Here is a 23,838-nt window from a genome sequence, read left to right as displayed (position 1 = left end):
AACCAAACTGACATTGATTGCGGCACCATCGTCTATGCTGGACGACACAAAAACGTATCGACAGATCGCTGAGTGCAGAATGAGGCAGACATTCATGCCTCCCTGTCTGATATTGAGACCCTATGAAACATGCAACACAAAACGATGATGGACGGAATGCTGAACATTGTCAAACATTCACCCCCAGTCACGGATCTGGGTTTAATCCACCGTTATTGGGGGTGAGTGGTTGAAACGTGTCAGCGCTCCGTCCATCATCTTGTTGTGTGCACCCCATGAAACATGCCTTGGAATCATCTCACGGCTTCTGTGGACTCCTGGGTTAAGTGTAAGGTCCCCCAAGGTTCCATCGGTGGGCACTCCTGTCCTTCTTACTGACACGGGCCCCCAGTGCACCTGGCCCAGAGCCTTTCGATCAGACCCCTCTGATCCCATCCGACGCTGAGCTCTCAAAGGCTAGACTTGGAGGTAGGTCTTAGGTCTGGAGGGACCCAGACTCTGGAATGACCTGAACCCTAGACTGAGGGCAGAATCCAACCACCCCTTAGTTAGAAAACCTCTGGGAGTGTCTCTAATTTGGTGATACTTGACTGAGATTCTGACCTAAATATAGTCACGATCGAAGAATACTGGACGGGAGATCCTCCTCGCATCTTATTACACTTCAACCACCCCGTCCACCATCTTGGACCCTGCTGTATAGCACTCTGAAACAGAAGCACGTTGGCATTGTAGCACTATATAAAAACCCACATTATATATATATATATATATATATATATATACACACACATGCCTTTACGCACCATTTAAGGCTGTCAATTACAGCGCTGTATAAAAGCCTACATATAAAACACTTTACATCACCATGCACCATTCACAACTTTGGAGAGCCCCAATAAATAAATACATTGAATTCTTGAAGAAGATCTGAGGTGAGAGACAGGAGTTGGTCTTCAAATAATTAAAAATAAGTCTAAGACAATCGTGTTTAATTGATGACTTAGGCATTGAAAATTTTAAATCAGGGAGATTTTTCCCGACCTTTTAACGAACTACTAATATCCTTTTATTTTTTTGCTGTCGAAGTCATTCACTCCAGAAATTGTGGGAACCGAACCATATGAACATCCAAAACATTGGTGCCAGGATGCCGTATAAGGCACGCTGGCCCTTGTGCCCAGGTCCCGCACGGTGTGATACTCCGAGGCTCGTGGGTGTGTGCGCCTGCAGGACCAAAGGAAGAGGAAAGGATGCCCAGGGCGTGGGCAGTGCCCGGACAGGAGCCTGCTGTCTCAGAAGGACTCATTTTATGAAGCACCTGAGTAGAGTCAAGAATGACTACATATCTCATGAGCCCCCTGGGACTCTTGCAAGACTTGCCAAAGTTGGCGGCCATCTTGAAACCACAGAACAGAAGTTTCTCAAGGACCTCAGTGTCCTTCTTGGGCAATCGTGATGCATAGTTGCTGTAGCCGGGACTTCTTGTTGCAATCCTGGTGTCTGTTCTTCTGTGAAGTCGACATTGTGGAACCACAGAAGTATCTTGCGAGACTGGCACTGGTTGTTCCTACAAGCAGTAGTCCATAGAGTTTAGGAACCATACAGCCCTTGTTTGTTTCACAAGAAGTTGTCCTTAGGGATGGTGATCTCAGTAGCACTTGTTTGTTTCATAGAGTCATCCATTCGGGTGCATGGGGGTTGTGAACCATGGCCAACTTTACCAGACGTGTATTGGACGTAGGTTGTACGGGCAAAGATATTGTAGACATGTATGAACAGGAGTAGAAACCGCACATGCAGTACTCATGAACGCTTTCATGTTACACTCACCCGCTTGGCAACTTGAACGCCAGCCAAGGATTTAAAATGTCTTTATTTAGAAGGTGGCGGTCATTAGCAAACAAGCTTCTTGTAATCCTGATTGTTATTATATATAAACTTAATTGAATTTCAGCTAAGAGGTAAGGCCAAGTTTCACATTATAAAGGAGCGGGACAATACGGAGGTGCATCATAGACAATATTCCAAGTTAAAATCTCAAAGTTGAAATGAGTGATGCTAAACCCCTCCTTTACCTTTGCAAAGCTCAACGCTCTGGTGTTGCAGATGGCGCTACCCTGGGAGCCAGGCCTCTGCTGCTCTCGAGGGTCCATCCGCCATTTCCCGGGACCTGCTATGTAACTCTACAATAGTAGTGTGGAGTTGGCTTTGAGGAAGTGTGGAAGCTATCCATACTCCTATCACATCCAGATTTCCAGGTTAGTGCACCCTGGCAGCTGGGTGCACACTTCCGCCCAAAAAGGATGACTGAGGCCCTGGAAGTGAGTGTCAGGTCAGGACTGAGGCCCGGAACACAGTGATCGGCCGTGAGGGGTCCTGGCTTACACGTCAAAGATCTCCCACGTTTTTGGATTCATCCGTTTCATAACAGAGTCTCCCTCACGGCACCCGCTACACAGCATTACCGATACCCTGATTCCTAACACAGGTTACAAACAACTTCTGTCCATCAATCCAGGACTTTATCAGAATGTTCCGGATGTTCTTTTTCACGGCACATCTGGTACCCCTAGAGTCAGCTAAATCTACTTGAGTGTTTAGCCCAGCCGGGTTGGAATTATCACCGGCTGAGCGACGACCAAGACAACCATCCTCTGAATACAGCCCTGAGGAAGTCGTGGAATTATTTTCCAATTGCGATGAAACACGTGTTGGCTGGTTTTCTTCTGTTCTTTGGCTCTAAACTAAAGAAAAATTAAAAGACTGAACATCATCCAACTCATCTGAAGATATTTCTTTCAAAATTGTGGCTACTAAACTGTAGTTCTTGTATTTACCTACATACTGTTTTTAGGTCTCGCCTGACCCAGCGCATGCGCTGGTCTCGCGAGACATTTTGTGAGGGCTCCAGAAAGTGCTACCAGGCCAGTGCATGTGCGCGGGTGCGCGCGTCACGCTTTACCGCTATTACTTTCACTTTCGCGGCCGCACGGCCGCTTTGATGTTCTCCGTGAGGCTTCAATACATTGCAGCTGTTAAAACAAGCATTGGCATAGCCAATAGGTCTCGCTTTTGGGACCTTATAAGTGTTAAGTTATGCAACTGTTGCATGGCTAAACACTTATAAGGTCCCAAAGGCGAGACCTATTGGCTATGCCAATGCTTGTTCTTTTATTATGTGTGCCTAGGTTGTTGTTTTATTTGTTATTGTGAGGGAATCACCCACACAAAATTGAGGGGTTACAGGGCTTATCCCCTTACCTGGTTGCACCATACTGATTTGGTTTTCATCCAGACACTTACGTCAATTAGCAGAGCGCCAAGAAATGTCCCTGGCCACTGAAACCCTTCTTTAGAGTGTTCCCTGGAGGTGAGTGTCAGGTCAGGAGTGAGGGCCTGGAGGTGAGTGTCAGGTCAGGAGTGAGGCCCTGGAGGTGAGTGTCAGGTCAGGACTGAGGCCCTGGAGGTGAGTGCCAGGTCAGGACTGAGGCCCTGGAAGTGAGTGTCAGGTCAGGACTGAGGCCCTGGAGGTGAGTGTCAGGTCAGGAGTGAGGGCCTGGAGGTGAGTGTCAGGTCAGGAGTGAGGGCCTGGAGGTGAGTGTCAGGTCAGGACTGAGGCCCTGGAGGTGAGTGTCAGGTCAGGAGTGAGGGCCTGGAGGTGAGTGTCAGGTCAGGAGTGAGGGCCTGGAGGTGAGTGTCAGGTCAGGAGTGAGGCCCTGGAGGTGAGTGTCAGGTCAGGACTGAGGCCCTGGAGGTGAGTGTCAGGTCAGGAGTGAGGCCCTGGAGGTGAGTGTCAGGTCAGGACTGAGGCTCTGGAGGTGGGTGTCAGGTCAGGACTGAGGCCCTGGAGGTGAGTGTCAGGTCAGGAGTGAGGCCCTGGAGGTGAGTGTCAGGTCAGGAGTGAGGCACTGGAGGTGAGTGTCAGGTCAGGACTGAGGCCCCTGAAGTGAGTGTCAGGTCAGGACTGAGGCCCTGGAGGTGAGTGTCAGGTCAGGAGTGAGGCACTGGAGGTGAGTGTCAGGTCAGGACTGAGACCCTGGAGGTGAATGTCGGGTCAGGAGTGAGGCCCTGGAGGTGAATGTCGGGTCAGGACTGAGGCCCTGGAGGTGAGTGTCAGGTCAGGAGTGAGGCCCTGGAGGTGGGTGTCAGGTCAGGACTGAGGCCCTGGAGGTGAGTGTCAGGTCAGGAGTGAGGCCCTGGAGGTGAGTGTCAGGTCAGGAGTGAGGCACTGGAGGTGAGTGTCAGGTCAGGACTGAGGCCCCTGAAGTGAGTGTCAGGTCAGGACTGAGGCACTGGAGGTGAGTGTCAGGTCAGGAGTGAGGCACTGGAGGTGAGTGTCAGGTCAGGACTGAGGCCCTGCAGGTGAATGTCGGGTCAGGAGTGAGGCCCTGGAGGTGAGTGTCAGGGCAGGAGTGAGGGCCTGGAGGTGAGTGTCAGGTCAGGAGTGAGGCCCTGGAGGTGAGTGTCAGGTCAGGAGTGAGGCACTGGAGGTGAGTGTCAGGTCAGGACTGAGGCCTCTGAAGTAAGTGTCAGGTCAGGACTGAGGCACTAGAGGTGAGTGTCAGGTCAGGAGTGAGGCACTGGAGGTGAGAGTCAGGTCAGGACTGAGGCACTGGAGGCGAGTGTCAGGTCAGGACTGAGGCCCTGGAGGTGAGTGCCAGGTCAGGAGTGAGGCCCTGGAGGTGAGTGTCAGGTCAGGACTGAGGCCCTGGAGGTGAGTGCCAGGTCAGGACTGAGGCCCTGGAAGTGAGTGTCAGGTCAGGACTGAGGCCCTGGAGGTGAGTGTCAGGTCAGGAGTGAGGGCCTGGAGGTGAGTGTCAGGTCAGGACTGAGGCCCTGGAGGTGAGTGTCAGGTCAGGAGTGAGGGCCTGGAGGTGAGTGTCAGGTCAGGACTGAGGCCCTGGAGGTGAGTGTCAGGTCAGGAGTGAGGCCCTGGAGGTGAGTGTCAGGTCAGGACTGAGGCACTGGAGGTGAGTGTCAGGTCAGGACTGAGGCCCTGGAGGTGAGTGTCAGGTCAGGAGTGAGGCCCTGGAGGTGAGTGTCAGGTCAGGACTGAGGCTCTGGAGGTGGGTGTCAGGTCAGGACTGAGGCCCTGGAGGTGAGTGTCAGGTCAGGAGTGAGGCCCTGGAGGTGAGTGTCAGGTCAGGAGTGAGGCACTGGAGGTGAGTGTCAGGTCAGGACTGAGGCCCCTGAAGTGAGTGTCAGGTCAGGACTGAGGCCCTGGAGGTGAGTGTCAGGTCAGGAGTGAGGCACTGGAGGTGAGTGTCAGGTCAGGACTGAGGCCCTGGAGGTGAATGTCGGGTCAGGAGTGAGGCCCTGGAGGTGAATGCCGGGTCAGGACTGAGGCCCTGGAGGTGAGTGTCAGGTCAGGAGTGAGGCCCTGGAGGTGGGTGTCAGGTCAGGACTGAGGCCCTGGAGGTGAGTGTCAGGTCAGGAGTGAGGCCCTGGAGGTGAGTGTCAGGTCAGGAGTGAGGCACTGGAGGTGAGTGTCAGGTCAGGACTGAGGCACTGGAGGTGAGTGTCAGGTCAGGACTGAGGCCCTGGAGGTGAATGTCGGGTTAGGAGTGAGGCACTGGAGGTGAGTGTCAGGTCAGGACTGAGGCCCCTGAAGTGAGTGTCAGGTCAGGACTGAGGCACTGGAGGTGAGTGTCAGGTCAGGAGTGAGGCACTGGAGGTGAGTGTCAGGTCAGGACTGAGGCCCTGGAGGTGAATGTCAGGTCAGGAGTGAGGCACTGGAGGTGAGTGTCGGGTCAGGACTGAGGCCCTGGAGGTGAGTGTCAGGTCAGGAGTGAGGCCCTGGAGGTGAGTGTCAGGTCAGGAGTGAGGCCCTGGAGGTGAGTGTCAGGTCAGGAGTGAGGCCCTGGAGGTGAGTGTCAGGTCAGGAGTGAGGCACTGGAGGTGAGTGTCAGGTCAGGACTGAGGCCCCTGAAGTGAGTGTCAGGTCAGGACTGAGGCACTGGAGGTGAGTGTCAGGTCAGGAGTGAGGCACTGGAGGTGAGTGTCAGGTCAGGACTGAGGCCCTGGAGGTGAATGTCGGGTCAGGAGTGAGGGCCTGGAGGTGAGTGTCGGGTCAGGAGTGAGGCCCTGGAGGTGAGTGTCAGGTCAGGAGTGAGGCACTGGAGGTGAGTGTCAGGTCAGGACTGAGGCCTCTGAAGTAAGTGTCAGGTCAGGACTGAGGCACTAGAGGTGAGAGTCAGGTCAGGACTGAGGCACTGGAGGCGAGTGTCAGGTCAGGACCGAGGCCCTGGAAGTGAGTGTCAGGGCACGAGAGTTACAAGTAACCGTCCTGCATGTGTGTTTCTGTTGTGTAAGGTGTGTCACCGCGGCGTCTGCATATTATGTTTGTGTGTGCGAGTGTGTGTCTATGCGCGTTGTGTGTCTGTGCGTTCTGAATCTGTATGTTCTTTGTAGGGTTGTGTGTGGTGTGTATGTGAGCGAGGTAGTTTGTATGTGGAGTTGTGATGTGAGGAGTAATGTGCATTTATGTGACATCTGTGGGTGTGTGCGTGAATGCGTGCCCTTGTGTTTCTACGCGTGTGTTCACGTGTGTGCGTGCGCGCGCACAGGGTCACGGAGAGAGGGGACTGGTGTGCTCGCACATCTGCACACGAGACAAACTCCAATGTTCTCACAGGGCCAGAGGGACCGCAGGCGCAGCCGGGCTTCACATTATTAAAACAATAAATAAAGGATTCGCTTTGCTGACACTACAATATACTGCTTAATACCTCTGCCAGGGGCTGGTGCGGGCACTGCGCTCTGTACAGCTCTCTGCCAGGGGCTGGTGCGGGCACCGCGCTCTACACAACCTGTGTTCCAGGGGCTGGTGCGGACACCACACTCTACACAACCTGTATACCAGGGGTTGGTGCGGGCACCGCACTCTACAACCAGTACACCGGGAGCTGGTGCGGGTACCACACTCTACACAACCTGTGTACCAAGGGCTGGTGCGGGCACCACACTCTACACAACCTGTGTACCAAGGGCTGGTGCGGGCACCGGCCGCACTCTACAACCAGTACACCGGGGGCTGGTGCGGGTACCACACTCTACACAACCTGTGTACCAAGGGCTGTCGCGGGTACCACACTCTACACAACCTGTGTACCAAGGGCTGGTGCGGGTACCACACTCTACACATCTTGAGTACCAAGGGCTGGTGCGGGCACCACACTCTACACAACCTGTGTACCAAGGGCTGGTGCGGGTATCACACTCTGCACAACCTGTGTACCAAGGGCTGGTGCGGGTACCACACTCTACACAACCTGTGTACCAAGGGCTGGTGCGGGTACCACACTCTACACATCTTGAGTACCAAGGGCTGGTGCGGGCACCACACTCTACACATCTTGAGTACCAAGGGCTGGTGCGGGTACCACACTCTACACAACCTGTGTACCAGGGGCTGGTGCGGGTATCACACTCTACACAACCCGTATACCAGGACCTGGTGCGAGCACCACACTATACAACAAGTACACCGGGGGCTGGTGCGGGCACCACACTCTACACAACCTGTATACCAGGACCTGGTGCGAGCACCACACTATACAACAAGTACACCGGGGGCTGGTGCGGGCACCACACTCTACACAACCTGTATACCAGGACCTGGTGCGGGCACCGCACTCTACAACCAGTACACCAGGGGCTGGTGCAGGTACCACACTCTACACAACCTGTGTAACAAGGGCTGATGCGGGCACCGCACTCTACACAACCTGTGTACCAAGGGCTGATGCGGGCACCACACTCTACAACCAGTACACCGGGGTCTGGTGCGGGTACCACACTCTACACAACCTGTGTACCAAGGGCTGGTGCGGGCACCACACTCTACAATCAGTACACCGGGGGCTGGTGCGGGTATCACGCTCTACACAACCTGTGTACTAAGGGGTGGTGCGGGCACCACACTCTACACAACCTGTATACCAGGGGTTGGTGCGGGCACCGCACTCTACAACCAGTACACCGGGGGCTGGTGCGGGTACCACGCTCTACACAACCTGTATACCAGGACCTGGTGCGGGCACCGTATCCTGTGCTGTCACAAGGGGCCAAGAACCCTGACGAACGCAAGGGATCCGGGTCCATGTACCCTTCCCCCACTGTCCGGATCGGTGCTGAAAGGCTCCCTTACCTGCGGCGCACTTGGCCCCTCGCGCGCATCCAACTGAACAAGTTAAGAATGAAAACATTTTGGAATATCGTGAATAAAATGATTGAAATGAAATCAAGTTGTGGCAAAATTCTTGCGCTGTAACAGCAGTGCTTCCGGCATGGGAGCGAGAACACGTTCCCATTCTTCAAGTGCCACTGCACCTGCGGCACTAACCAAAGCCGCACCCACACCTGGTTCCACGTCTTCCAGCTTCTCGTTCAACTTTTGCCCCCGCTTTCCTCTCTCCACCCCTCTCTACTCTCACCCCAGCCCCTTTTACTCTCACTCCCCCATCCGTCACCCTCTCTCTCGTGCCTCCCTGTACATTTCCACTGACTCCTCCCCCCGCCTCACTCGCCCTCATATATTTTCTCAATTTTTAAATTCTTCTTCTCTTCTCCTTGCCCCCCATTCCCATTTCTACTTTTCTCCTCGTTTCTCTTTTCTCTTTCCTCCTTTCATCTCCTTATTTCCATATTGTTGCCCTTGTCTCCCATCTCTTCTCTTTCCGCCCAGCCTTGATCGCCCTCGTTGTCCCTTCTCTCTCCCTGACTCTGTTCTCCATCCATGCTCTCTCCTTCATATTCCCGTCTTCTTTTTTCTCCCTCTCGCTGCTACTTCCAGAGGTGGCATGTGTGACTCAGGCTGATGTTGTAGCTCCCAGAGCAGTCCACCTAGGCGCTGTCTGGGGCAGAGCCCCGTTATCCAGTCTCTCACGCAGCCTCGCTGGTCTGAGCGTATGCCAGGGCCCGCCTGGGCACTGCCTCGCTCTCCAGAAGAGCCAGGCCACGCAGGGGCACCTGGGAATGAAATTACAGCTGGTGCAGGCTGGCACCCTCGGCCTCTGGGCACGGGCTGCATCTCTGATAGCAGCAGCCCTAACCTTACTCTGCAAGATATCTCGGGCAGGGGAGGGCACCTTATCATGCAGAAAATCGCTGCCAGGCGCCGTTGTGGTTACCAGAGTATAAAAAAGATCATCTCTGCGAAGTGGGGACCGCAATCTGCAGAACATCTGAACCTGGGGCACCTTGTGCTGAAGAACACCTCTGTTGAGAGAATTATGTGGCACTACAATCTGAAGAGCATCAATGCCAGGGGCACCTTGTGCCGAAGAACACCTCTGTTGAGCGAATTATGTGGCACCACAATCAGCAGAGTATCTCAGCCTGGGGCACCTTGTGCTGAAGAACACCTATGTGATTGAATTATGTGGCACCACAATCAGCAGAGTATCTCAGCCTGCGGCACCTTGTGCTGAAGAACACCTATGTGATTGAATTATGTGGCACCACAATCAGCAGAGTATCACAGCCCAGGGCACCCTGTGCTAAAGAACATCTCTGTGAGAGAATTATGTGGCACCACAGTATGCAGAGCATCTCTGCCAGGGGCATTTTGTGAAGAAGAACAGCTCTGTGAGAGAATGATGTGGCACCACAATATGCAGAGCATCTCCGTCTGGGGCACCTTGTGGCAAAGAACATCTCTGTGAGATAACTGTGTGGCACCACGACATGCAGAAAATCTCTGCCTGGGGCACCTTGTATTGAAAAACACCTCTTTGAGAGAATTAAGTGGCACCACAATCAGCAGAGCATCTCAGCCTGTGGGACCTTGAGCCGAAGAACACCTCTGTGAGAGAATTATGTGGCACCACAAAGTGCAGAGCATCTGTGCCAGGGCACCTTGTTCTGAAGAACACCTCTGTGAGAGAATTATGTGGCACCACAAAATGCAGAGCATCTCTGGCAGGGGCAAAATACTTCACAGAATGTTTCTGCGGGGCTGCTGGTGTCAGTATACTCTGCCAGGAATGATACGAGTGCGGTGTATGTGATCGGTAATGGCGCCAAACTCTCTTACAGGGGCTGACGTTGGCACCATGTTCTCTAAGAGAAGCTGGCACAGACACCACGCTCTCCCATTATCCATGACAATAGCTGGTGTATGCGCCATAGTCTCTGCCCACTGTCATGGACTGATGCAGGAATCGTATTTTGTCAGGGATCCGTGCTGGCACCAGATCTCTCGGTAGTGGTCTGCGAATGTGTACATCCTCTTGAAATCATCTTCAACTCTGAGGGAAACCATGCAATTATTGTATATGAAACTTATTCGCCAACTATGACTATGTAGTTCATCATTTTACTCCCCAGGAACCCCTAACATATACTAAAGGTGGCCTTTTCCAAATGGATTTATCCCCACTTCTGTGTCCCGAGGAAGTCCACTTTTGGCAAAAGTGGTTGAAACGTTGAACTGTTTTAAAGCCCACAGATTTGTTGAGAAACGATTTGGAATTGGATATACTGCTTGCCCCAAGAACTGAAATGAATGCATTGCCCTTTCACTGCCATCATTGCTCACAGCGCCCTCTGCACCTTCACCCGCACCCCATTGTTGATGTTTGCAAACTATCACGACTGATCTGTTATTGTGAATGAATCCCGATGAACCTCCATCAATGCATACAAGAGGACTCCTCTTTACTCACTGACCCTCTCCGCAGTCATTGCGTCCGATGTCACTGCTCGTCTCACAGTGAATCACAATCGTTTTTTCACAAACATGTGTCCATTTTTTTCAAGTGGAGTACGGCGATTTGTGGTGCATGCCCACATTCCACATGGAATATTGAGTTGCCCTCTTCTCCTATTCTGAGCATCTTACACTGCCCAGGAGCTGGCATGTTCACCATAGTGTCTGCCACAGGAACTAGTGTGAGCGCCCTACTCTCTGCTCGTGACTGCTATGGGAACCTTAGCAGTGCCATAGAGGCTGGTGAGGGCACCTTACCCCCGGACACAGGGACTAGTATGGCATTTTACTCTCTGCCATACGACCTAGTGCTGGCACATTCTCCCTGTAACAGGGACTGGTGTGGGCACCATGCTCTCTGCCATAGGACCTGGTGTGGGCACCATACTGTCGGCCACAGGGGATGTTGTGGGCACCATGCTGTCTGCCACGAGGGCTGATGTGGGCATCATGCTGTTGACCACAGGAGCTGGTTTGGGAACCTTATCAGTGCCATAGAGGCTGGTGAGGGAACCTTACCCCCGGACACAGGGACTAGTATGGCATTTTACTCTCTGCCATACGACCTAGTGCTGGCACATTCTCCCTGTAACAGGGGCTGGTGTGGGCACCATGCTCTCTGCCATGGGACCTGGTGTGGGCACCATACTGTCGACCACAGGGGATGTTGTGGGCACCATGCTGTCTGCCACGGGGGCTGATGTGGGCATCATGCTGTCGACCACAGGAGCTGGTGTGGGCACCAATGTGTCTGCCACAGGGGCTGGTGTGGGCACTATGCTCTCTGCCACATGGGCTGGTGTGGGCACCATGCTCTCTGTCACGTGACTGTATGGGAACCTTAGCTGCCACAGAGGCTGGTGAGGGCACCTTTCCCCCTGACACAGGGACTAGTATGGCATTTTACTCTCTGCCATACGACCTAGTGCTGGCACATTCTCCCTGTAACAGGGGCTGGTGTGGGCACCATGCTCTCTGCCACAGGAGCTGGTGTGGGCACCATGCTTTCTGCCATAGGACCTGGTGTGGGCACCATACTGTCGGCCACAAGGCATGTTGTGGGCACTATGCTGTCTGCCACGGGGGCTGATGTGGACACCATGCTGTCGGCCACAGGAGCTGGTGTGGGCATCATGCCGTCTGCCACAGGAGCTGGTGTGGGCTCAAATGTGTCTGCCACAGGGGCTGGTGTGGGCACCAGGCTGCTGTCTGCCACAGGGGCTGATGTGGGCACCATGCTCTCTGCCACTGGGGCTGGTGTGGGCACCATGCTCTCTGCCACTGGGGCTGGTGTGGGCACCATGCTGTCGGTCACGTGACTGTATGGGAACCTTACCTGCCACAGAGTCTGGTGAGGGCACCTTACCCCCTGACACAGGGGCTAGTAAGGGCATTTTACTCTCTTCCATATGATCTACTGCGGGCACATTCTCCCAGTAACAGGGTTGGGTGTGGGCACCATGATCTCTGTCACAACTGCTGGTGTGGGCCACTTATTCTCTTCCTCATGGAGTTATGTTATGTTATTTGTTTTTGTTGAGCGTGCAGCTACTCCGAAGAGTGTCCCGGCGCTGTGTGCTGCTGGGGAACCCATCCTGGCTTTCCCTGTGAGATGGTCCCTACTGGGCATCTCCAAGGTGAAGACCAGGCATCCCCGGCGCTGATGGGGCCGTAAGTGGAGATTAAGCAAGCTATTGCCCAGAGTTGCTGAGTGGGATCCATGGTTAGAGTGGGCACCGAGGCGAGAATGATCGTGTCCGCTGACCTTGGCCCAAGGCCCTGCCGCGTCGGGAATCGAACCCTGGTCCCGGGCCGACTTCAGCTTCCGGGTCTGCCGCCTCTAACCAGTGAGCCACACCACTCCACTCCACTGATGTGGGCACCATGCTCTCTGCCACAGGTGCTGATGTGGGCACCATGGTTTCTGCCACAAGGGCTGCTGTGGGCATCTCATTCTCTGCCCCAGGGCTGATCTGGGCATCTGTCTGTGTGCCACAGGAGCTGGTGTGGGCACCATGCTCTCTGCCACAGGGGTTGATGTGGGCACCATGCTTTCTGCCCCAGGGGCGGATGTGAGCATCTTTCTTTACGGCACAGGGGCCAGCGTGCCCTTCCTTTCAAGTGCACATGTACACAGCACACAAACACAACTGCCTCTCCCGTGTCCTACCAAGCCACGCACACCGGATCCAGCCCTAATCAAGCTATATCCGTATTCAAGAATCTGAACTATTCATTTCAATATTATGTGCTTGCTCGGTTTTTCCCCCTCGCAATCACCAAGATAATTAGACATTTTGCACTTTATAATGAAATGATTGCAGCCTCAATCTGTGAGAAATGGGGAATTGACTGTTCTTCATTGTACTGTGGAGTGGATGGAAATGTGTTTCTGCGGGAGGGGGGTAGAGAGTGGGGGTGAAAGACAGAGACAGGCAGGGAAAGGTGGTGAGAAAGAAGCAGAGTGGTAGATGGAGAGGTAAGAGTAGAGAGAGAGACAGAGAGAGAAAGAAAGAAAGAAGAGAGAGAAAGAAAAAGAAAGAAAGAAAGAAAGAAAGAATGAAAGAAAGAAAGAAAAAGAAAGAAAGAGAAATAAAAGGGAAGGAACGAAGAATGAAAGAAAGAAAGAAAGAACGAAAGAAAGAAAGAAAGGAAGGAGGAAAGGAAGGAAGGGAGAAAGAAAGAAAGGAAGGAAGGAAGGAAGGAAGGAAGGAAGAAAGAAAGAAAGAAAGGAAAGAAGAAACAAACAAAAAAACAAAGAAAGAAAGAAAGAAAAAGGGGAGGTAGTGGAAGAAAAAGCAAGCGAGAGGAAGGAGAAATAGGTGGAGTAAGAGAAACATAAATGGGGGCTGGCGGGGACTAGAGCGCGTGGAGGGTGGGGGGGACTTTGGCTCTCCCCATTGCTCTGTGAAGTGCAACTAAATCTGTATGACAGAGAAAGAGGCAGTAAGGATGAAACTTAACGGAGGGAGATAGAGGACAGGAGAGAAAAAGAGGTAAAAGGGAGGGAGTGGGAGAAAGAACTAAAGTGAGAAGAAGGGGGGGCCTGTACCCCACTGTTAGTGGAGTGCATGGAAATATGCGTGAGAGACTGAGAAAGTGGGGTGGGGGAGACAGAGAGGGAGAGAGAACTAAGAGAGAGAGAGAGAGAGATGAAAACAACGGTGGGGACTATAGGAAAGACGAGCTAGAGAGATACATGGGGAAGGGATGGAGAAAGAGAGGAGAAGAAAGGGGTGCCAAAGAGAGAGAGAAGAGGTGTGGTGGGCGAAGGAGGGAAAAAGGAGATGGGCGAAGGAGGGAAAAAGGAGAAGAGAGGGGAGGTCACTCTTCACCATTCTTCAGTGGAGTTCCATAGAAATGTGTGAGGGGAAGTCAGAGGGGCCGGGGAGGGAAAGGATAGACCAAGAGAAGTGGGACGAGAGGTTGAAGAAGAGGGAGAAAGAGTGAGGGAAAAAAGGAGCACGAGAGAGAGGAAAAGAGTGAAAGGAAAAGGACAGAGGAGAAGAAAAGAACTGTAGGAGGCTAGATAGACAGAAAGACAAAAAAGAGAGAAACGAGTGACGGTGAAGTAGAGGGAAGAATCAGAAAGGGACGAAGGGAGGGATGGAGAAACCAAAGTCTGGGGGATACTACTTAATTGTTATACTCTGCAGTGCCTAGAAACGTGTGAGCTCCAGAGGAGGACAGTGAAACAAAGAGAAAATGGGAGAAGAGACTGAAAGGGTCAGAGGAGAGGGGGGGGGGGTCAGGCGAAGCTCGAGAAGAGGAGACTGAAAGGAGAAAAGGGGAGGAGAGACAAAGGGTCAGAGCAGAGAAGGAAGGGGGTCAGGGGAAGAAAGTGTGAAAGAAAGGGGGAGTGGGGGTGCACAAGGAAATGGAGAAATGTTTAGAAAACAGGAGAACTTCCAGCGGGGGGGGGGGGGGGTGGAGGTGGGGCCAGGGGGCTATTTAGGCCCCTCACTCACCTCCACTCTTCCTCTGTTCCTGATTTTCCTGCCCCTGCCCTGGATGCTGAGGACCATTGCGGTCCGGGCCGCCGGTGTCATATCCCTCACAGACTAATAGCTGGGGACCAGATGTTTCACCACGACGGCGTTCACTTATCAGACATTGGCACGGACATGTGGATCAGGGGGATCTGGTCATTCGTACAAAACCTGTTTTTCGGTGGGGAGGGTGAAGGACCTGTGGGCCCTGGTGACCCTAGTGGCGGAAAAGGGGCCACAGAACTGTGATTTTCAGGGTAACGGGAGACCCGCTGGCATACTCCCGAGGCCAGCACTGAGGGGAGAGACGGCAAGCTCTCCGCAGGGAGAATGGGGACACCGGCTGGAGAGGAAAGGGCGACAGGTCACACGAGCCTCCTTGGCAGCCTGGTGGCGAGGGGTGGGCCCCCGGAAATAGACGGACAAGGACCGAGGGCTGGGGGGCTCACCACTCAAGGACGCAGGTGGGTTGCGCCTTGCGTGGTTCTCAATCGTTGGGGATGCGAGCCAGGAGGCCCCTTAGTGCTGGAGGGTTTTAGGGACAAAAATAGGGTTATGAATTCTGAACGCTTGTAAATTTTAAAAGTGTGGTTAAGTGACTTTGTAATCTTAAAATGTATCAATGTTTATTGATTGTCATGTTTATGAATATTTTGTAGAGTTAAACATGGCCTATTTTTCCCACACCTTGGACTATTGAATGGTTTGTGGGTTCACTATGGGTGGAGCGGGGTTCCACTGGGGGGTCCGGGTCCTATGAAGGTAGGAAGGAAAATGTAGTGACAGAAGGAGAGTGAGAAAGGGACAAACGAGAGAAAGGGAGACCGGGTGAACCAAAGAGAGAGAGAAAGAGAGAACAAGAGACATACAGGGAGAGAGCGAGGGGGGGAGAGAGACAGAAAGAGAGAGAGAGAGGCATAGACAGATAGTGGGGGAGAGAAAGGAAGAGGGGGAGAGAGTGGGAGAGACACAGAGAGAGATAGAGACACAGAGAGGGGAGAGAGAGAGGAAGAGGGGGAGAGAGAGAGAAGGAGGGGGGGGGGAGAGAGAGAGAGAGAGGAAGGGAGGGGGGGAGAGAGAGAGAAGAACAGAAAAGGAAACCGGGGCCGGGGGCCGGGGTGTCCTTTCCAAGCCGCGGAGCTGGGACACTCTCCATGTTATAATGAAATCTTGTACTAACACTCAGCCCGACATGGCTTCCAGTGCCTGGGGGGCTATAACTAGGAGACTGTGACAAGGAAACATTGGCCCCCACCCCGGATCCTCCCAGGCGACCCGGCCGCTCTCCTAGAGAATGGTGCATTAATATTAGATGCATTATTAGCTCCCTGGCCCTGGAAAGCAGGCTTCAGACTCTGAGCCAGCCTCTCTACCAGCCTGTCCCTGTGCAGCCCCAGCCTGTCCCCGTGCAGCCCCAGCCTGTCCCCGTACAGCCCCAGCCTGTCCCCGTACAGCCCCCGCCTGTCCCCATGCAGCCCCCGCCTGTCCCTGTGCAGCCCCCGCCTGTCCCCATGCAGCCCCTGCCTGTCCCCGTGCAGCCCCAGCCTGTCCCCGTACAGCCCCTGCCTGTCCCCGTGCAGGCCCAGCCTGTCCCAGTGCAGCCCCCGCCTGTCCCCGTGCAGCCCCAGCCTGTCCCTGTGCAGCCCCAGCCTGTCCCTCCCTATGCGACATCTCTCCACAGCCCCAGTCCGTCCCTGTGCAGCCCCTGCCCGTCCCAGGGCAGCCTGTCCCTGTGCAACCCCAGCCTGTCCCTGTGCAGCCTTTGCCGTTCCCTCCCTATGCAACATCTCTTCACAGTCCCAGCCTGTCTCTCCCTATGCAAAATCTCTAGCCTGTCCCTGTGGAGGAGACTACGTGTAAGAGCAACTCTGATAAGGATCTCTCTCCTCAGCTCCAGCCTATCCCTCCCTATGCAACATCTCCCCACAGCTCCAGCCTGTCCCTCCCTATGCAAAATCTCTCCACAGCCCCAGCCTGTCCCTGTGGAGGAGACCATGTGTAAGAGCACTCTGATAAGGATCTCTCTCCCCAGCCCCACCCGTTCCCTGTGCAGCCTCAGCCTGTCCCTCCCCAAGGAACGAACACCGGTTACACAACCACCCGTCCTCAGTGCAAGCTTGTCCCTCCCTAAGAAGGAATACCGGTTACAAAACCACCCGTCCTCAGTGCAAGCCTGTCCCTCTCTAAGGAAGGAATACCGGTTACCAAAACCACCCGTCATCGGTGCAAGCCTGTCCCTCCCTAAGGAAGGAATACCGGTTACCAAAACCACCCGTCCTCGGTGCAAGCCTGTCCCTCCCTAAGGAAGGAATACCGGTTACAAAAACCACCCGTCCTCGGTGCAAGCCTGTCCCTCCCTAAGGAAGGAATACCGGTTACAAAAACCACCCGTCCTCGGTGCAAGCCTGTCTCTCCCTAAGAAGGAATACCGGTTACAAAACCACCCGTCCTCAGTGCAAGCCTGTCCCTCCCTAAGAAGGAATACCGGTTACAAAACCACCCGTCCTCGGTGCAAGCCTGTCCCTCCCTAAGAAGGAATACCGGTTACAAAACCACCCGTCCTCAGTGCCAGACTGTCCCTCCCTAAGAAGGAATACCGGTTACAAAACCACCCGTCCTCAGTGCAAGCCTGTCCCTCCCTAAGGAAGGAATACCGGTTACCAAAACCACCCGTCCTCGGTGCAAGCCTGTCCCTCCCTAAGAAGGAATACCGGTTACAAAACCACCCGTCCTCAGTGACAGCCTGCCCCTCCCTAAGAAGGAATACCGGTTACAAAACCACCCGTCCTCAGTGCAAGCCTGTCCCTCCCTAAGGAAGGAATACCGGTTACAAAAACACCCGTCCTCGGTGCAAGCCTGTCCCTCCATAAAGGAAGGAATACCTGTTACAAAAACACCCGCCCTCGGTGCAAGCCTGTCCCTGCATAAAGGAAGGAATACCTGTTACAGAAACACCCGTCTTCAGTGCAAGCCTGTCCCTCCCTAAGGAAGGAATACCTGTTACAGAAACACCCGTCTTCAGTGCAAGCCTGCCCCTCCCTAAGGAAGGAATACCTGTTACAAAAACACCCGTCCTCGGTGCAAGCCTGTCCCTGCATAAAGGAAGGAATACCTGTTACAGAAACACCCGTCCTCAGTGCAAGCCTGTCCCTCCCTAAGGAAGGAATACCTGTTACAAAAACACCCGTCCTCGGTGCAAGCCTGTCCCTCCCTAAGGAAGGAATACCTGTTACAGAAACACCCGTCCTCAGTGCCAGCCTGTCCCTCCATAAAGGAAGGAATACCTGTTACAAAAACACCCATCCTCAGTGCCAGCCTGTCCCTCCCTAAGGAAGGAATACCTGTTACAAAATCACCCATCCTCAGTGCCAGCCTGTCCCTTCATAAAAGAAGGAATACCTGTTACAAAAACATCCGTCCTCAGTGGCAGCCTGTCCCTTCATAATGGAAGGAATACCTGTTACAAAATCACCCATCCTCAGTGCCAGCCTGTCCCTTCATAAAAGAAGGAATACCTGTTACAAAAACACCCGTCCTCAGAGCCAGCCTGTCCCTCCCTAAGGAAGGAATACCTGTTACAGAAACACCCGTCCTCAGTGCCAGCCTGTCCCTCCATAAAGGAAGGAATACCTGTTACAAAAACACCCATCCTCAGTGCCAGCCTGTCCCTCCCTAAGGAAGGAATACCTGTTACAAAATCACCCATCCTCAGTGCCAGCCTGTCCCTTCATAAAAGAAGGAATACCTGTTACAAAAACACCCGTCCTCAGAGCCAGCCTGTCCCTCCATAAAGGAGGGACCTCAGTACCAGGCTGTCCCTCCATAAAGGAAGGAATCCCTGTTACAAAAAACACCCGTCCTCAGAGCCAGCCTGTCCTTCCATAAAGGAAGAAATACCTGTTACAAAAACACCCGTCCTCAATGAAAGCTTGCCCCTCCCTAAGGAAGGAATGCCTGTTGCCAAAAAAAACATCCTCAGTGCCAGCCTGTCCCTCCCTAAAGGAAGGAATACCTGTTACAAAAACACCCGTCCTCAGTGCCAGACTGTCCCTCCCTAAGAAGGAATACCGGTTACAAAACCACCCGTCCTCAGTGCCAGCCTGCCCCTCCCTAAGAAGGAATACCGGTTACAAAACCACCCGTCCTCAGTGCAAGCCTGTCCCTCCCTAAGGAAGGAATACCGGTTACCAAAACCAACCGTCCTCGGTGCAAGCCTGTCCCTCCCTAAGAAGGAATACCGGTTACAAAAACACCCGTCCTCGGTGCAAGCCTGTCCCTCCCAAAAGGAAGGACCTCAGTGCTAGCCTGTCCCTCCATAAAGGAAGGAATACCTGTTACAAAAACACCCGTCCTCAGTGCCAGCCTGTCCCTCCATAAAGGAAGGAATACCTGTTACAAAAACACCCGTCCTCAGTGCCAGCCTGCCCCTCCCTAAGGAAGGAATACCTGTTACAAAAACACCCGTCCTCGGTGCAAGCCTGTCCCTGCATAAAGGAAGGAATACCTGTTACAGAAACACCCGTCCTCAGTGCAAGCCTGTCCCTCCCTAAGGAAGGAATACCTGTTACAAAAACACCCGTCCTCAGTGCCAGCCTGTCCCTCCATAAAGGAAGGAATACCTGTTACAAAAACACCCGTCCTCAGTACCAGGCTGCCCCTCCCTAAGGAAGGAATACCTGTTACAAAATCACCCATCCTCAGTGCCAGCCTGTCCCTTCATAAAAGAAGGAATACCTGTTACAAAAACACCCGTCCTCAGTGGCAGCCTGTCCCTTCATAATGGAAGGAATACCTGTTACAAAAACACCCGTCCTCAGAGCCAGCCTGTCCCTCCATAAAGGAGGGACCTCAGTACCAGGCTGTCCCTCCATAAAGGAAGGAATCCCTGTTACAAAAAACACCCGTCCTCAGAGCCAGCCTGTCCTTCCATAAAGGAAGAAATACCTGTTACAAAAACATCCGTCCTCAGTGAAAGCTTGCCCCTCCCTAAGGAAGGAATGCCTGTTGCAAAAAAAAACATCCTCAGTGCCAGCCTGTCCCTCCCTAAAGGAAGGAATACCTGTTACAAAAACACCCGTCCTCAGTGCAAGCCTGTCCCTTCATATCGGAGGGACCTCAGTGCCAGCCTGTCCCTTCATAACGGAAGGAATACCTGTTACAAAAACACCCGTCCTAAGTGCAAGCCTGTCCCTCCTTAAATGAAGGACCCCAGTGCATGCCTGTCCCTCTCGAAGAAGGAACGCCCTTCCTCAGTGCCAGCCCGCCTACCCCCGTGGAAGAATGTCCCACTTTCCACCGCCGCTGCCTGTCCCTCTCTCTGCTGTGCCCCTCGTGTTGTGGAAACCCTCTTTGTAGTAGGATATGTGCTGACAAGCCCCCACCTGTCTAAGGACTAAGAGTCTTTGGAAGTTTTCCATAGTTCAGGTAGTTCAAGTGTGAATCAACAGCCCTAGTTTCCTTCTTTTCTTAGTGAGAAACTTGGTGTTAGAAACACTGCACAAGGCACTGCTTTTAGGCACTTGTGAATATTTACTGGAACAAGTTTAGTGGTCATTTGCAGATTCAGAGTAGACATGCAGGAAGTGTCGTGTAAGGGGCAAAGGGCACTGCATGCAGCACCTGGAGGCCCTCGGTCTGTGAGTAACTCTGGCAAACAGTAAGGCAAGTGTCTGACCCGCTGAAGCTTCTCTCATGGCTGCTGTCAACATGTTTCGGCAACCAGCTGCCCACTGGAAACTGAAAGTCCCCTGGGAAAATCGAAACCCCACTGAGAGTTGAAGCACATAGCTGTGTTGCAGGTGGGGGTGCTGATGGAGGCCAGTGTGTTGTTAGGCAGGATGCCCTGCTGTAGGTGGGTGGCTTAGCAAGTTTCTGCATGCGGCTTCTGCAGGTGAAGCCCAACCTGTGTGGCAAGATGGAGTTGTTTTGCAGGTAAAGTTATTGATGGGCACAGGACTATGTATGAAAGTAAACTGGGAGGCACAGTATGCACATGTGTTGAAAGTAGAGAGCCAGGCATGCTTTGACAACGAAAAATGCACCATCACTTTCGCCAACGCACTTCAATGTCTACATGAACCGGCAGCCGCGATGGGTTCTGAGGGCTTTTAGCTTATGCAGAAAACATACGAACCTGATGCAGAACCATACTGTGGATAAAATGTGTGACCGGAGAAAGCAATAACCCTTGTTTCAGTGCCAAAACAGGACACCACCACACCACAAAAAAACGGGACAACAACACAAACTGCGTCAAGAACTAGGCGACTGAGCCCAGCGTAAGCTTCCACAAGGAGATGGAAACCTCCAAAGCACATTGGCAGGGGCGTAGCTTCAGGGGGGTGTTTGGGGTAATACATCCCCCTAATAAATGTATTATTTAATAAATAGTTGAGTACAGGAGCTTTCAGTCAGTACAATAAGGTGTCTGCCGGATTTCAAATTGGATTTTTAAATACTCAAACACACACACATACACTCTTGTCTCTGTTTTGAAGGTCTTAAGACATGCTTATTTTACAAAATGCTGTGTTTTAAGTACCCCTCACAATCACTCTCCTTTCTTTTTCCGCTGCCCCTTAAGCCCCCCTTATGCGCTGCTTCTCATGTAATGATTAACATGATATGCCAGTGTGATTGTCATAGCTGAAGCTCACCCCTCCCCCGCATCCCTGCACCCGGCTCGCTGACCAATTGTGCCCCTGCACACTGGCCAATGGATGTTAAGAGTCCTGCGCTATAAGGTGAGCAAGTTCAGTCCCTTGCTAGTCTCTTGCTTCGGTGAAGGAGACAAAAGCTTTGTTACTCTGGCGCATAAAGTGTGGAACAATGTAACTTTAGGTCTCTAACCGCCATATTGATTGCCCTCCTTAGTGAGGATCTTAACATCAGTTCTGAGATAGGTGGAGCGGTCAACATGTTTCGGCACAGAATTGTTCATGTGATGGTGGATCCAGTGGTGAAATTACGCAATGCTACATGTTGGCTGGTAAACATGTTCTAGCACAAAACTTCTCCTAGTGAAAGCCATGCTAGTACCAAAACATGAACCTCTGGTTAGAGCTGGAAAGTCGACAAGTTTCGGCACATGACTGGTGAGACATGCTGATGTAACAAAAGTGAACTTTTTGCAGCCAAATTCATCTACTGATTTCCTTTCAACTTTCTGCCCACGTTATGGGAGGAGAACGGTCTACTTTGTGTTGCTTCATGTAGGTCTGGAGCCCCAGGCTCAGAAGAGCAGAATAAGCCAGCACAATAACATATCCCATAGCGGATGAGCTGCAGGGCAGTACAAGGTAATGCTGGCGCGGCCTGCGTCTGATGATATTAAAAACCACAAAAGCAAAGAGCAGGCAGAGGGCTGTGGGGCAGGGGATTAAAGCAAGGCCATAGGAGTTTGGCACGGTGGGAATGAGTTGGGCCTGGGGTCAGGATAAAGTCATCCCAAACCCTGAAAATGAAAATGTCATTCGATGTGTGTGTGTGTATGTGTGTGTGCATGTGTATATTTCAGAAAGCAGAGAAAGTGTGTGTGGTGGACAGACGAATAGAAAGAGATATTTGCTTCTTTGTCATTTTTGTGTTTGTGTGGTATGTTTGCTGTTTGTATGGCTGCAACATAATGTGTGTTTGGTACATTTGTGTGAAACGAGTTGGTGTGGTTTAAGAGAATAGTTGGCAGTGTTTTGGTATGTGTGCAGCCTTTGATGTTTGTGCATTTGAGTGCGTCCATGTGTTGCTCTGTGTTGCTTTTGTGTTGTGGGAAATGAGAGAGGGAATAGTGAAGGTTTGTGTGCATGCTGAGTGGTGACTCTGTAGTTTAACTGAGTTGGCGTGCTGTTGCATGATGTGAACGTGTATAGTGCGGCTGTACAGTGTGTGTCTTTGGGAAAATATAGTTGACTGCTTGGATTTTTGAGTTACAATTCTGCACTGGTTGTCGGCCCAGCATGCATGGTGATGTGCTGTTGTGTGAATTTCTCTAGTGCGTGTTTGTGAATTAAAAATGTGTTTTTTGCTCGTGTTTGTTTCTTTGTGTGTCATGGATGCAGGCCGGCTTTAGCATTGGTGGCGCCCTGTGCGACATTGTCTTTTGGCGCCCCCCCCCACCCCGCCCCCAATGACCACCTCTGCCACAGATTGCCTCACAAGCACCCTTTAACAGTGCCTCTCAAGTCTCCATAACCACTCTCAGATTCATTTAGTTTTATAACACCACTCATACCAGTGTGAGGTGTCAGAGCACTTTATACCACACACACATTGTACAGAGACAATCATATGTTTTTAAATCAGTGCATAGGAAATGTTACATCAGACAGGACTACACGGTGTGTAGTGTAGGAGTGACATGTCATCGCTACTGGTAGACAATATAGTTTGAATCCTTATTCTGGAAAAGCACAAATTCATAATTTAAAACATAACATCATTTTTAGGGGTTCTCTTCCATAATAAGAATTGTTTTCAACCCAAATGAAACCTTTTCACAAGATCAGGATGATGAAAGACTGGGCAAAAAAAAACATCTAGCTCTAACATTTACCTTGCAGTTTGCAGCAGCTCTTTGATGACAGTTAATAGCTCAATGTTCTATATTAGGATTTTGACTTATAAACGACAAGTAACAAAAGGAGCTCTCTTACAGAAGCGGTAACCCACTGACCTATTTACTTTATATGCATTTCGTTATCCGCATGGTGCACGTTCTTAGCAGCAGGCATTTTAACCCTCTGCACTACTTTAGGATGGGTCAAAACTTCCACTAGACAAACCTCCGGTCACTTTCCAGGAAGACGATTAATCACCGGAGTTATCTTGACATTTTAATTGATGTCTGACAATTGCTGGAGGCCAGATGCCCCCACCCCAAGCCAACGCCCGGTGCGGTCGCACCGACCGCACTGCCCTAGAGCCGGCCCTGCATGGATGGTTCTGGTGTGTTGTGAGTTTAGGTAGGAATATTCCACTAAGGCCCAGAGTGTGTCTTACTCACTGCTTCAATAAAGACGTCAAGGCCGTCGAGGGGAACCCCAGTGTTTAAGAGTGGCACAAACACACCCTGAGCCATCTTGGTGCAAGAGAAAAGCAAATGACAGAGTCACCCTCACTGCCACCGGTTCCACCACTAGT

General features: G+C 52.2%; 1 protein-coding gene across 2 annotated transcripts in view; it reads right to left on the bottom strand.

Moving 5' to 3' along the window:
* Nucleotides 1–23,838, bottom strand: part of EFNB3 (ephrin B3) — a 347,907-nt gene that overhangs the window by 150,698 nt on the left and 173,371 nt on the right. The window lies entirely within an intron of this gene.

This window comes from Triturus cristatus, chromosome 12, assembly GCF_964204655.1.
Source record: "Triturus cristatus chromosome 12, aTriCri1.1, whole genome shotgun sequence".
Classification (NCBI taxonomy): Eukaryota; Metazoa; Chordata; class Amphibia; order Caudata; family Salamandridae; genus Triturus; species Triturus cristatus.
Note: the sequence above shows the minus strand (reverse complement) of the source record. Positions and strands in the feature narration are given on the sequence as shown.